The sequence below is a fragment of the Triticum urartu genome, chromosome 5A (genome assembly GCF_056163025.1).
Source record: "Triticum urartu cultivar PI428250 chromosome 5A, HENAU_Tu73, whole genome shotgun sequence".
In the NCBI taxonomy this organism is placed as follows: domain Eukaryota; kingdom Viridiplantae; phylum Streptophyta; class Magnoliopsida; order Poales; family Poaceae; genus Triticum; species Triticum urartu.
Genome location: NC_141877.1, coordinates 508,794,929 through 508,807,102, shown reverse-complemented (window position 1 = coordinate 508,807,102; position 12,174 = coordinate 508,794,929).

Here is a 12,174-nt window from a genome sequence, read left to right as displayed (position 1 = left end):
ATTTCCTTTGGTGGAGTCGATCCCCACCTCGTTCTCTTGCCATGGATGCCGGTATTGCCCCCGTTCCTTCTCTCCTTTTGTCTCGTTTTCAGATCTTGTTTCTTAGGGGCAATGGTGGTTGCATCTCTAGATTTTTGGCTAAATCTAGGCTTGAGTTGGTTGGAGAAGGCAACTACACTATCTCGATTAGATTTTGGTAGGAATATTTTTGAATTTGGCAGGCCGGTAGTGCCGGATCTGACCCCAGTAGTAGGAAACCGTTGTTTCTCCGCCTCGTGATGTAAGAAACCGCTGTTTCTCTGCCTCGAGCAGTACTAACGCTCTCGTTGGAGCGGTACTACCGCTTGACCTCGAGCGGTACTACCGCTCTCTTTGGTACGGTACTACCGCGGGCATGCCACGGTACTACCGTTGCCTGCCAAATTCCATCATATTCCTGCTTTACCTTGATCCTTTTGTTGTGTTTGTTGGCTTATGCTCGTTTTTCTGGTTGTTTTGCGTATTCTTGTGTTTGGCTCTAGGTGATGATCATTCTGAGCATCAAGCTCGCCGTATCAACCCCGGGCGTGCAACATCAAAACGCTACCGCACCTCTGAGCCAGCCGGTGGTTCCTCTAGCACCCAACCGCCTCCAGCAAGTGCATCCGCAAGTGTTCCTCCACCTCCTCAGCACTCGAAGAGATCCACCAATAAGCCAAAGGGGAAGACTGTGACTGAGATGACCAACAAGGAGTTTTGGGAAAGGCGTCGCCGCAATCCCTATGAGGTGGACCAAGAACCCACTTTGGTCAACCGCCCATTCTGGAACCGATTTTAGTTTGCCATCTATTTTGATGTGATCAAGGCCAAGAAGAATCTCTTTGTTGATGTTCGCTTCATTGACACTGATGCTATGGAGAAGGACCCGGAGTACTTTGGCGAAGCCCTTCAGATGTGCACTCAGCTGAACATTCTCAGGATCATGCAATTCAACAAGGATTTCGATGCAGATTTGGTGGCTCAATTCTTTGCCACCGTCCATCTTGGGACGGATGTCGACAGAACTCTGACATGGATGACCAATGGCAAGCTGCTTTCCGTCAAGTGGAAGACTTTCATGGAGTTACTTGATGTGGTGGATCACGGGCTTGAGACTCCTGTCGGTTTCCGCCCTCACCGCAATGCTACGTCCACCCACAAGCAAGCCCTTTGGCTCTACTGCACTGTGAAGGTTCACCCAGTGACTGAGAAGAAAACCTATGAGCTGTCTCCGTATCTGGACATTCTTCATCACATCTTTTGTGAGACTCTCTTCCCTCGGATCGGGAATCTGGATATGGTCCACTCTTACCTCGTGGACATGCTCCTTTTCTGTCAGCATGAGAAGGAAGCAAACACTGGAGAGAGCCTGGATATTTCTCATGTCATGTGGTCTGAACTTCTCTCTGCCGTGTCTGAGCGCAAGTGCCCGATATATGGTCCATTCATCATGAGGCTCATTGAGAGGGCCTGGGCACAGATCTATCCCCGAGTGTTGCTGGAAACTGGAGACTTGATTTTCCATGAGATCAAGCGTATGAGGAAGAAGGACAATTGGGTCACCCCAGCGCCTCAATCCTGGGGTCCGTCTGCTGCTGCTGCTGCCATGGAGACCGAGGGTGGGGCAGCCACTGATGATCACGAGGATGATATTGGGCCCTCTAGTGCTGAACCCTCGTGGGCAAAGAAGCTTAAAAACAAGTTGAAGAAGCTTTTTTGCATGGAGTCTCATGGTCAGTACATGACTCATGTGGCGGAGAAGCATGCCAGGGTGCGCCACAAGGAGCTCATGCGTCAGATGGGAGCGACAGTTGCCAGTGGATCTGAGGGTCAGATCACTGAAGAGGAGGAGTGGATTCATCAGCACTGCCCTTGGACCGACTCCGACGCCGAGCAGTTTTCGACCAACGACGGAGATGCAGACGATCACGCTGAGATATGATGATTCGAGATCCTCAGCTTGCCATCACCTGGAGTCGTAGCGTCGCTCTTTTCCCTTTTTTGGTGTCTCGCTGCCAAAGGGGGAGAGAGAGTAGGGATTTGTGTTGCCGAGCTTTGTGTTTGTCGTCTTGTGTTTTCTTGTGTGTTCTCTCGGTGTCCTTGTTTGGTTTGGTTTGGTGCCCGTGAGACCTAAGTTCTAGACATATGGTGTGAGACATATGCTCCCTATCGCTACCTTATTACTTATGTCTATTCAATACTGTAGTTTATTATGAGTTGCATGATTGTCCAGTTTTATACTCTTCTCTCATATATCTTGTGTTTAGTATTGTTGGACTATAAAATATAGGGGGGGTGTTGATCCGGATGTGTGTCTTGCTTTCCGAATGCTCCTCTAACTAGGTGCACACATTCTTGGGGAGCCCGTCTATATTTCGTAGTTCTTAGTTTTCTTACTTTTATTTCTTTTCCTTGCGCAAATCCCTAGTTGTCATCAATCCACCAAAAAGGGGGAGATTGTTACGGCATATCTCTCTCAAGGTAGTTTTGGTGATTGATGACAACATGTTTGCGGACTAATCATGTGCTTTGAATAGTTCACAGATTCACCCCTGGCACGAGACGTTTTCTTCCCTTCGGAGTGTCTTTCAAGACGGTGTAGCTCTTTCGTTTCTCTCTCGGTGGACTAGTTGCGTAGAGGGCACCGTTCTATCAAGAGGGGGTCCGCTGGGGTATTGCATGGGTGGAATCAACACGTACACATCAGCTTATCACCCTCCAAGCTTTTCCATTCCATTGAAGAGATCTCTCCACTTCTCTTTGTCCTGTCTGGGTCCCAGCGGTAGTACCGCGCAACCCAGCCGTAGTACCGCTGAGGAGCCACAAGCGGCAGTACCGCTTCACAGCGGTAGTACTGCCCGTGACTCCACATCAGTAGTACCGCTGGGGTGCCTGGCACCACCGCCTCGTCCTCAGCCTCTTTGGAGAGATCCTCTCTCTCTCTCTTCTGTGTCCCAGCGGTAGTACCGCACTACCAGCGGTAGTACGGCTGAAGGGTCACAAGCGGCAGTTCCGCTCCGCAGTGGTAGTACCGCCCGTGACCCCGCCGCCGTAGTACCATTGTGCTGTCTGGCTCCTACCGCCTCGACTCGAGGGCTCTTTTTCTCGTGTCGGGTTTTGCGGCACTAGTTGCGGTTGTAGAGAAGGTAGTACCGTTTCAGGAGCGGTAGTACCGCCCTTACCACCGCGGTAGTACCGCGTTGAGTCCTATTCCCTACTAGTCTTCTCTGCGCGGCAGTGCCGCTGGCTGGTGCGGTAGTACCGCTGACCTAGCGGTAGTACCGCCCCCTCTTAGCGGTAGTACCGCCCTGTGCGTGGCTGGTTGGTGGGGGCAACGGTTGGATTGTTGCCCCCGCTATAAAAGGGGGTCCCCTTCTTCCCTTTGACCTACCTCTTCCCCCTCAAGCTCCATTTATTGCTCAAGCTCCATTAAATGCTCCAAGCTCCATTTTCGCCCGATCTATCTCTCTAGCCAATCAAATTTGTTGATTTGCTCGGGAGTGGTTGAGAAGGCCCCGATCTACACTTCCATCAAGGGATTTTCGATTCCCCCACTCATCCCTAGCGGATCTTGTTACTCTTGGGTGTTTGAGCACCCTAGACGGTTGAGGTCACCACGGAGCCATAGTCCATTGTGGTGAAGCTTCGTGGTTTTGTTGGGAGCCTCTGATTAAGTTGTGGAGATTGCCCCAACCTTGTTTGTAAAGGTTCGGTCGCCGCCTTCAAGGGCACCAATAGTGGAATCACGACATCTCGCATTGTGTGAGGGCGTGAGGAGAATACGGTGGCCCTAGTGGCTTCTTGGGGAGCATTGTGCCTCCACACAGCTCTAACGGAGACGTACTTTCCTTCAAAGGGAAGGAACTTCGATAACACATCCTCGTCTTCACCGGATCCACTCTTGGTTATCTCTTACCCTTACTTGTGCAAGCTCTTTAGTGTTACTTCTCTTGCTTGCTTGTTTGCTTGTTGGTACTGCATCATATAGGTTGCTCACCTAGTTGCACATCTAGACAACCTACTTTGATGCAAAGTTTAATTTGATAAAGTTAAGTTAAAAATTGGTAGTTGCCTATTCACCCCCCCCTCTAGTCAACCATTTCGATCCTTTCAGAGAGAGAGAGAGGAAACCGGGTCCTCTAACATTGAGAAGGAAAGTTAGAGAAGCTACAATATCCTAACTTTCCTTCTTTCAATCCATATGATTATGGCTAAAATGACTTAAATTAATTTGCAAATTGATGATCTACTATGTACATTTATAGTAACTACGTACAAAGAAATTGATGGTAAAATAAAATTAGTTTTAATTTTTTTTTATCTACAGTAAATACCAATAGTAAACAATCTACTAAGTACCTACTAACAATCCCTAACTTTTCTTCTTCATTTAACACTAGGCAAACACTGTAGCACTGTGACTTTCATCCGGTTCAGGGGGGAGGGGGTAACATCCAAGCATAGAAGGATGTGTTTGAGCCTTTGAGGGTTGCCCCTCCTCTCTCTCTCACTGACACGGGAGGGGGGGGGGTAACATCCAAGCATAGAAGGATGTGTTTGAGCCTTTGAGGTGCTGACTAAGGAGGTGTTTGCGAGGTGTTTGTAGTCCATGTGACAGGGAAAGACTGTGCTAGGATGCAGCATGTTGGAATTATGTGTCCTACAACTATGTTCAAATTACTTGAAATTGTTAAATATCTGTAATACTTGATTGTGGTTTTATACATGTATTTATCCACGAAATTACTTTACATGTTTAGCATGACATTATTACTTGTTGGAGCATAGTTAAGTATTATATGCTTAAGGAAGCTGGTCGATTATCAGTGAAATATAATATACTATGTATATTGAAAAGACAACCCGAGTACACTAATAGTTGAAAGAAACAAGATCAATGGTTAGATTACAACCCTGACTATGATCTACATGATTAATCATTTAGACTAATTATGGCACACAACTCATATGTGTGTGTGTCATGGGACATAACAAATACTCCTTCCGTCCGAAAATATTTGTCCTCAAAATGGTTGTAAATAGATGTATCTATAACTAAAATAAGTCTAGATACAACTATTTGGAGGACAAGTATTTCCGGACGGAAGGAGTAGTATTTAATTAAAGATGAATTATATTGTGGTTGTGCTATTTAAAAATAAGTTTATTTAAACTTAAAAGTTTATCTGCATCTTTATCAGAAAAAAGCTTATCTGCATACAGACCAAGACTCAAATTAGCAGTATAAATAGGTCTCACTCTCTGGGCTCAAATTACATTGTGAGCGGCTCTACTTCCTCCCGAGCACATCTGGAACAGGTTCCACTTCCTTCGAAAAGCAAACTCGCCGGTCCGGCGAGGTACTGACCACGTTATGGGCTCGCTTCACGCTCACGTGACACCTGTCGGCTCGTCGATGCAGGTTCTGTCTGACTGCCCGCTCCGATGGAACCGAGAGCAGCCATCTGCCGATCCCAGCTCGTTTTCTGTTTTCAACGAGTGCTTCGGATCATGGTGTGCTCGGCCTTCTGTGTGAAAAATCTCAGCCCGTGAGTAGCCGATAAACAGGCGTCTCACACTAGTAGAAAACAGGGCTTTGCTTCGGCCAGAAAAGAGCATTAACCCTGGTTACATTACGAACCGAGACTAATGATCACATTAGTCCCGGTTGAAAAATCTCAGCCCGTGAGTAGCCGGTTCGAGCGGCTAGGGCACCGTACAGGCATTAGTCTCGGTTCAAATGGGACCTTTAGTCCCGGTTGGTGCCACGAACCGGGACTAAAGGGTGCGATGCCCATTAGTACCGATTCGTGGCACGGACCGGTACAACCTTTAGTCCCGGTTCGAGCCACCAACCGAGACAGATGGGGTTGAGGCATTAGTACCGGTTCGTGGGTTCTAATGCTGCAATTTTCAAATTCTACCCCCCGGTGTATCGCCTTTTCAGTTTTGTAAAAAGCAAAAGAAAATGATATAAACTTCAAAAGTTAAAATCCTTCGAGATATAGTTATGTTACTACATCTACTAGTTAGAAAAATTTTAAAACTTAAATTTGGACATGTTTTGCAAAAAGTGTAGGAAAAATGTAAAACGGCTATAACTTTTGCATACGATGTCAGAAAAAACGTATAATATATCAAAATGTCCAGCACGAAAATCCGCATCCGATTTTGATAGCCTACGGCCTGTTTATAAATTTTTAGAATCCTCAAATTCTAAAAGGAAAAATAGTTATGCTCAAATTTTAGTTTTTTTGAATTTTCGTTAAATCTGGTCAAACTATGGTCAAACTACTTATTCAAAAAGTATTACTGTTACTAAATAATTATTCAAGAATATTAGTGTTACTAAATAATTATTTCAGTTTTTTTGAATTTTGGTCAAATCTGGTCAAACTATGGTCAAACAATGGTCAAACTACTTATTCAAGAAATATTAGTGTTACTAAATAATTATTGTTTTTTAGAACGATAGTTTCAAACTCAAATAGTGAAATGTGTGACTTCATGCTCAAGCTAAACTCCTGAGAGTTAATAGTATTGACATCTTACTATTGTCAGGAAAACAACAAGTGCAGACTTGGAAACGAGGAAGAATAGAACCCGGAAGTTAAGCGGTGACCGTCCGGAAAGTTAGATGATTTGGAATGATGAGGAGTGATTAGAGATTAGAGGTTAAATTGAGCAGTGATGAGGGGTGACTAAAGATTAGAGGTTAAAATAATTCAGAAATTTTCTACTAGTGTTGGTTTATGAGAACAGACCCAACGTTCAATGCGGCTTCACCCAACACTGCATTCAGCTCAGCATTCTTTCCATCCAACCAGATGTCTCCTTCCCATGTCGCCAAATATCTCTTTTACATGGGACCACGGTAACTATATAGAAGCTCCAACGCGTGCCGCATCAGTACATATACAATCACCCCATACCCGCTCCAAACTCCCGGACTGGCTGCCCGGTCAATGCCAGAACGATTTTTCGCCACCCAAACGGGGTCCTCATACCGGCACTTCTCATACCTGGCTTATATACGGGGCGGATATGAGGACGACAAGACACGCCCGCCACATCAGACTGACCGATAGGGCCCACACACAAGGATACAGAGGGACCCCTCGTCCGATGGGCGCCTCATCCGCTCTACGCCGCGTGGCGCCGCTCTGGCATGCCGCCCGAAGGAGGAGGCTAACTATTTAAACTGGCTGGCGGCAGTCGAACCCTATCCGCTCCAATTCCTCTTTCTACTCTCCTCCACCACCACTTCCAATCCACCCACCGCACCATGACGAGGCACTGGATCACCACCTACACCATGCTCACTTCAGAGCGCCATCTACAGCTGTTGAAGGAGATCCTGACGAGGCGAGATGCTTGTTTCGCTATGGGCCTTCCTTTGGGTTTGCCCGAGCCGGAGGAGGAGGAGAAGGAAGAGAAGGTGGAGCCGGCTGCGGATACCTTTGATAATATAAACAAGTTGTGAAGCCATGAGTACTTTTACTACATTTGTTTAGACGATCATTTCATATACCTTTTGATATTCTTGGTTGCACAATGGTTATCCTAAATTCCAGTCGATTTTCAAGCCACACCATTTCGTGTATCCTCTCCGTGTAAGGTTTCCCACGAGGCGGAGTCATCAATCTAGAGCAACACAAGGGTAGAGTCAAAGAAACACTACAGGGAAAACTTTCTATGCTGAGTGTTAGGTAGTTTGGCGAATGCATTTTATCGAGCACTCGGCAAACAAGGCCTTTGTCAGAGTGCTTAGAGAAAACGCTCGACAAAAAAATCACGCTGAGCAATGCATCACCATTGTCGAGTACCAGCTAGAAGAGAGTTGACAAAAAATTGCACTAGGCACAAAATGAAGCCGGCACTTGACAAAGACCAAGCACATGGAAAACACAGTGACACGTGTGCGTAGACACCGTTGTTGATGGCAGAGTGACAGTGTTATCCCTTGCCAAGTGCTCGGCATAGAGCACTCGAGAAAGGTTTAGTTTTTCTTCTATTTATGTGTTTTTCTACTTTATTTATTTTCTTTTCTTTGTTATATGCTTTCTTCTTCTATTTACTTTTCTTTGTTTCTTCCCTTTTCTTTCTTTGTTTCTTTCTTTATTCTCTTTTATTTGTTTTACTTCCTTCTCGTTTGAAAGCGAAGTAACTACTAGGACACCCATACAAAAAGGGGCCAAGACTCGGTCACTGGCATAGAGGGTTACTGTCATTTTAATTCTAGAAAATGCAAACAAAGCCAGAAATCATAAGACTTGGCATGGTGTTATGATATGGCCCCTAGAGGTTGCGGTACAAATTTATAAAATCTTTTGTAAAAGTTTTCACACATACTGCTTATAAAACCGAGAGAGCGAGCGAGAGAGAGAGAGAGAGAGAAAGAGAGGGAGAGAGGGAGGGGGAGTCCAAGCACACAAGGATGTCTTGGAGGGTTGTCCCTAGCGCGAGAGCCAAAGCATAAGCGTAGGGGAAGGGCCAAGGCTTGTAGGAGGGGCTGCCTCCTGCTAGGGCTGTCGCCCAAACCCTAGCCACCGCCCTATGCTTTGGCCCCCACGCTAGTGGGTGTGCCCACTATATGGACCCCTTTAGGCCATGTAGCTGGCCCAAGCTGCTCCCACTTGTGCCAGCAAAGGGGATCAACTCATAGGGTCTTCTATTACTTTTCAGAAGGTTTTGGAGTATTTCAGAATCTTCCTAAACATTGTGGTGCCTTTTAGGGTTCTCCATGACCTTCCTAGTTCTTTGAATTTTATTTGTTTTCCCCTCTCCCATACTTTCAATCTTTTCGGAATTTTCTTGGTGTATTTTCCCTCGTGCTCCTACACATTTAGTACTCACATATCAATGACCCGTAAGCATGTGACCTCTTAGATTCAGTAATGTGCAGATATGACCGGAACTCCTTCCTGTCAATAATCAATAGCTGGACCTGAACATCCATATTGACTCCTACACATACACGAATATAGATATATTCGAATGTTTCTCCAAGTGCGTCCCTAAAAACAGAAATCATTCTTCGATGTCCAGAAACTCCAGCAGGAGGTAGCTGAAACAAGGTTAAGAACATGTTTCCTTTTGAGCAAGAGCGCACCTTGTTGCTCACATAGAGATCTTTTTTAGGGTTACACAAATAGGAGACCTCCTAATCCACACGCGAGTCGAAGGATACCCTCCAAACGCATATCCTCCTAAGTGATCTAGGTCAGCTCATTACGGGATGGGGACACCATTTTTTTACGTCTCTTTCATCATTTTTATAATCCTTTTTGTTTTTTGTTTTCACTATCTAAGTTTATACAAAACAGAAAAATGTTCGCGAAACAAAAAATCCTTGAAATAAAAAAAATCGAATTTCAAAAAATATTCATGAATTTTAGAAAATGTTCATGGAATTCAAAAATGTGCGCGAGTTTAATTTTTTAGCGATTTTTTCCAAATTATATAAAATGTTCATAAAATTAAAAAATGTTCTCCATATATAAAATGTTCAAGAATTTTAAAATTACTGCCAAATTTCGAAAAATGTTTATGAATTAAAAATATCTTGGATTTTAGAAAATGTGCATGAATTCAAAAATTATTCCCAGATTTTGCAAAAAGTTCACAAATTTGAAAATTGTTTGCAATTTTCAAAAATTGTGCGTGAATTTCATAAAGATCATGAATTTTGGGGGCTGATACACGTCCACCGGCTGATCTTTTCAAAAGATCGGCTGGCTCGCGGGCTGTCAGATCTAGCTCATCGGCGCCGTCTATCATTGCAACATAGGTCTTGTTGCGGAAAATTTCTGCAACAGAGGTCTTGTTGCATAATTTTTTTGCAACCGAGGTTTTGCTGCAGATTTTTTTATTGCAACACACGCTTTGTTGTAGAATTTCTTTTTTCGTCTTCATCTTTTTGCAAAAAAATTGCAACTGAGGTTTTGTTGTGAATTTTTTTCAACAGAGACTTTGTTGCAGAATTTCTTTTCCGTCTTCGTCTTCTTGCAACATAGCTAATGTTGCAAAATAAACTTATGCAACATTGGTGATGTTGCAGAAGTTGCAAAAATATCGTCAGGAGCTAATGGCATCTCACGTGGGACACATGTTATGCGAGCGAGGTGGCGGATGGGTTCCAAGAAATCAGTCGATTGAGGGGATTGCAAAAGGACTTTTGTAACATGGATGATGTTGCATAAATTAGAGGCAGACCATCGTGTAGAAAGGAGCTTGGGAAGAACATGGGGGGCGACTGCCCACAATGGAGCCAGATAAGTAAACCGCAACAAGCCTTCAGTTGCACAACTGTAAGAGATAATGTTAGGTGAGCCCACGCTGAACACGCATCGCACGGAAGATGCGGCGCGTGCAATCCACCGGCTGAAGGTAAGCATTTTCCATTTTAATAAGCACTCGCAGATTTGACAAAACTTCATGGATTTGAAAAAAATAAAAAAAGATAAATACAGGAAAAAGGTGCTAATGGGCGGCCACATACAGAGGACAAGCCGTGCGGCGCTGCGGGGGGCAAGAGAAAAGCCCTTTGGCCAGGAAGACCAGGTGCTCAATCTGCCTTGCCAACCAGATCAAAGGAGAGCAACTAGTTAACGTGCGTTTCATTGGGAGCCTCGGAACGATCAACGTCACTTGGCGTGCTCTCATCTATTCGCCACGTGTCGCGCTTTGGGTGTTTCTTCCGGATTTTATTTTATTTTTATTTTTTCGCACGCGTTTTTGGCTTTTCAAATGGTTTTTTTCGGGTTTTTTCGACGTTCTGGTTTTCCATCGGTCTTTCTTAGTTTTTCAATCAAAAAAATTGTAAAAAAATATTTTACGCGAAAAAACGTTTTTTTTCCTTTCATGAGAGTCACGGTTTTGCTTTCGCGAGAGTCACGGCCGTGCCTCTCGAAAAAGAAAAAAAACGTGTTTTCTGATTTTCTTTTTTCTTTCGCGAGAGTCACGGTTTTGCTTCCGCGAGAGGCACGGGTGTGCTTTCACGAGAGTCACGGCCGTGCCTCTCGGAAACAAAAAAAACGTATTTTCTGTTTTTTTTCTTTCACGAGAGTCACGGTTTTGCTTCCGCGAGAAGCATAGTTTTTTTCCTTTTGCGAGAGTCACGATTTTGCTTTTGAAAGAGTCATGGTTCTGCTTTCACGAGAGTCACGGCCGTACCTCCTCGCAAACAAAAAAAAAACGTGTTTTCTTTTTTCTTCTTTCGTGAGAGTTACGGTTTTGCTTCTGCGGGAAGCACGGTTGTGATTTCATGAGAGGCACGGGCATGCCTCTTTCAGAAAGACAAAAACCTTGTGCTCCTGGTTCGGTTTTTTCGTCCGGTTTTTTTCGTGAAAAAAAAGTTCGTCATAACCTATCAACATGTGATCTAGTTTTGAAGATCTCGACGCGAGAAATCCAAAGGTGAAAATGATTTGAGATTTGGACGCACGGTTTGAGAGATAAAACGTTTTAAATAAACAGATCTAGAAAAAAGAGAAAACTTCTAGGTTGCGATAAGTGGCGCGTTGCAACTTGTCGCAACTAGGGGAATTGGAGTGATCTTTGCAACGAGTACTCCTTAATTAGTGATTTCGGATCAAAGGAGGCCTTATCTATACCTACTAATAAAAAAATGTATTCTTAATCCGTCATGCTATTTTATAGAAAACTTCTTGATGTTTCTAACATTAAACCCATAGTATATATCAACTGTTTTTTTTTTAATACTCATATCTTCTAAACCGTAACTTTAAATTTAACATATTATATATGAAATTTGATTAGAAAAATATGTAAAATCTAAATATGATGTTATTTTACCTGTTAACAATTTAAAAAATACTATCTAGGCTGCAATGTTAATTAACAATGCATTATCCGTGTTTTTTCATACCGGTACTGATTCAGATTGGGGATGAACACATCAGCAAAATCATGATTGGACATGAAATTGAAGATAAATTTGCTAGAGGCACCCAATAAATAAGGACATGCATGGCAAGAAATAAAAGAAAGACTCAATAAAGATGTGATGTCCACTATAAGAAAATAAAAAAAATACAGAGGAGATCTATATATAAGAAGAAGAAAAGGAGGACATGCATGAAAAAGGTAAAAAGGAGGCATGCATGACAAAAAAAAATAACAACATCATATTGA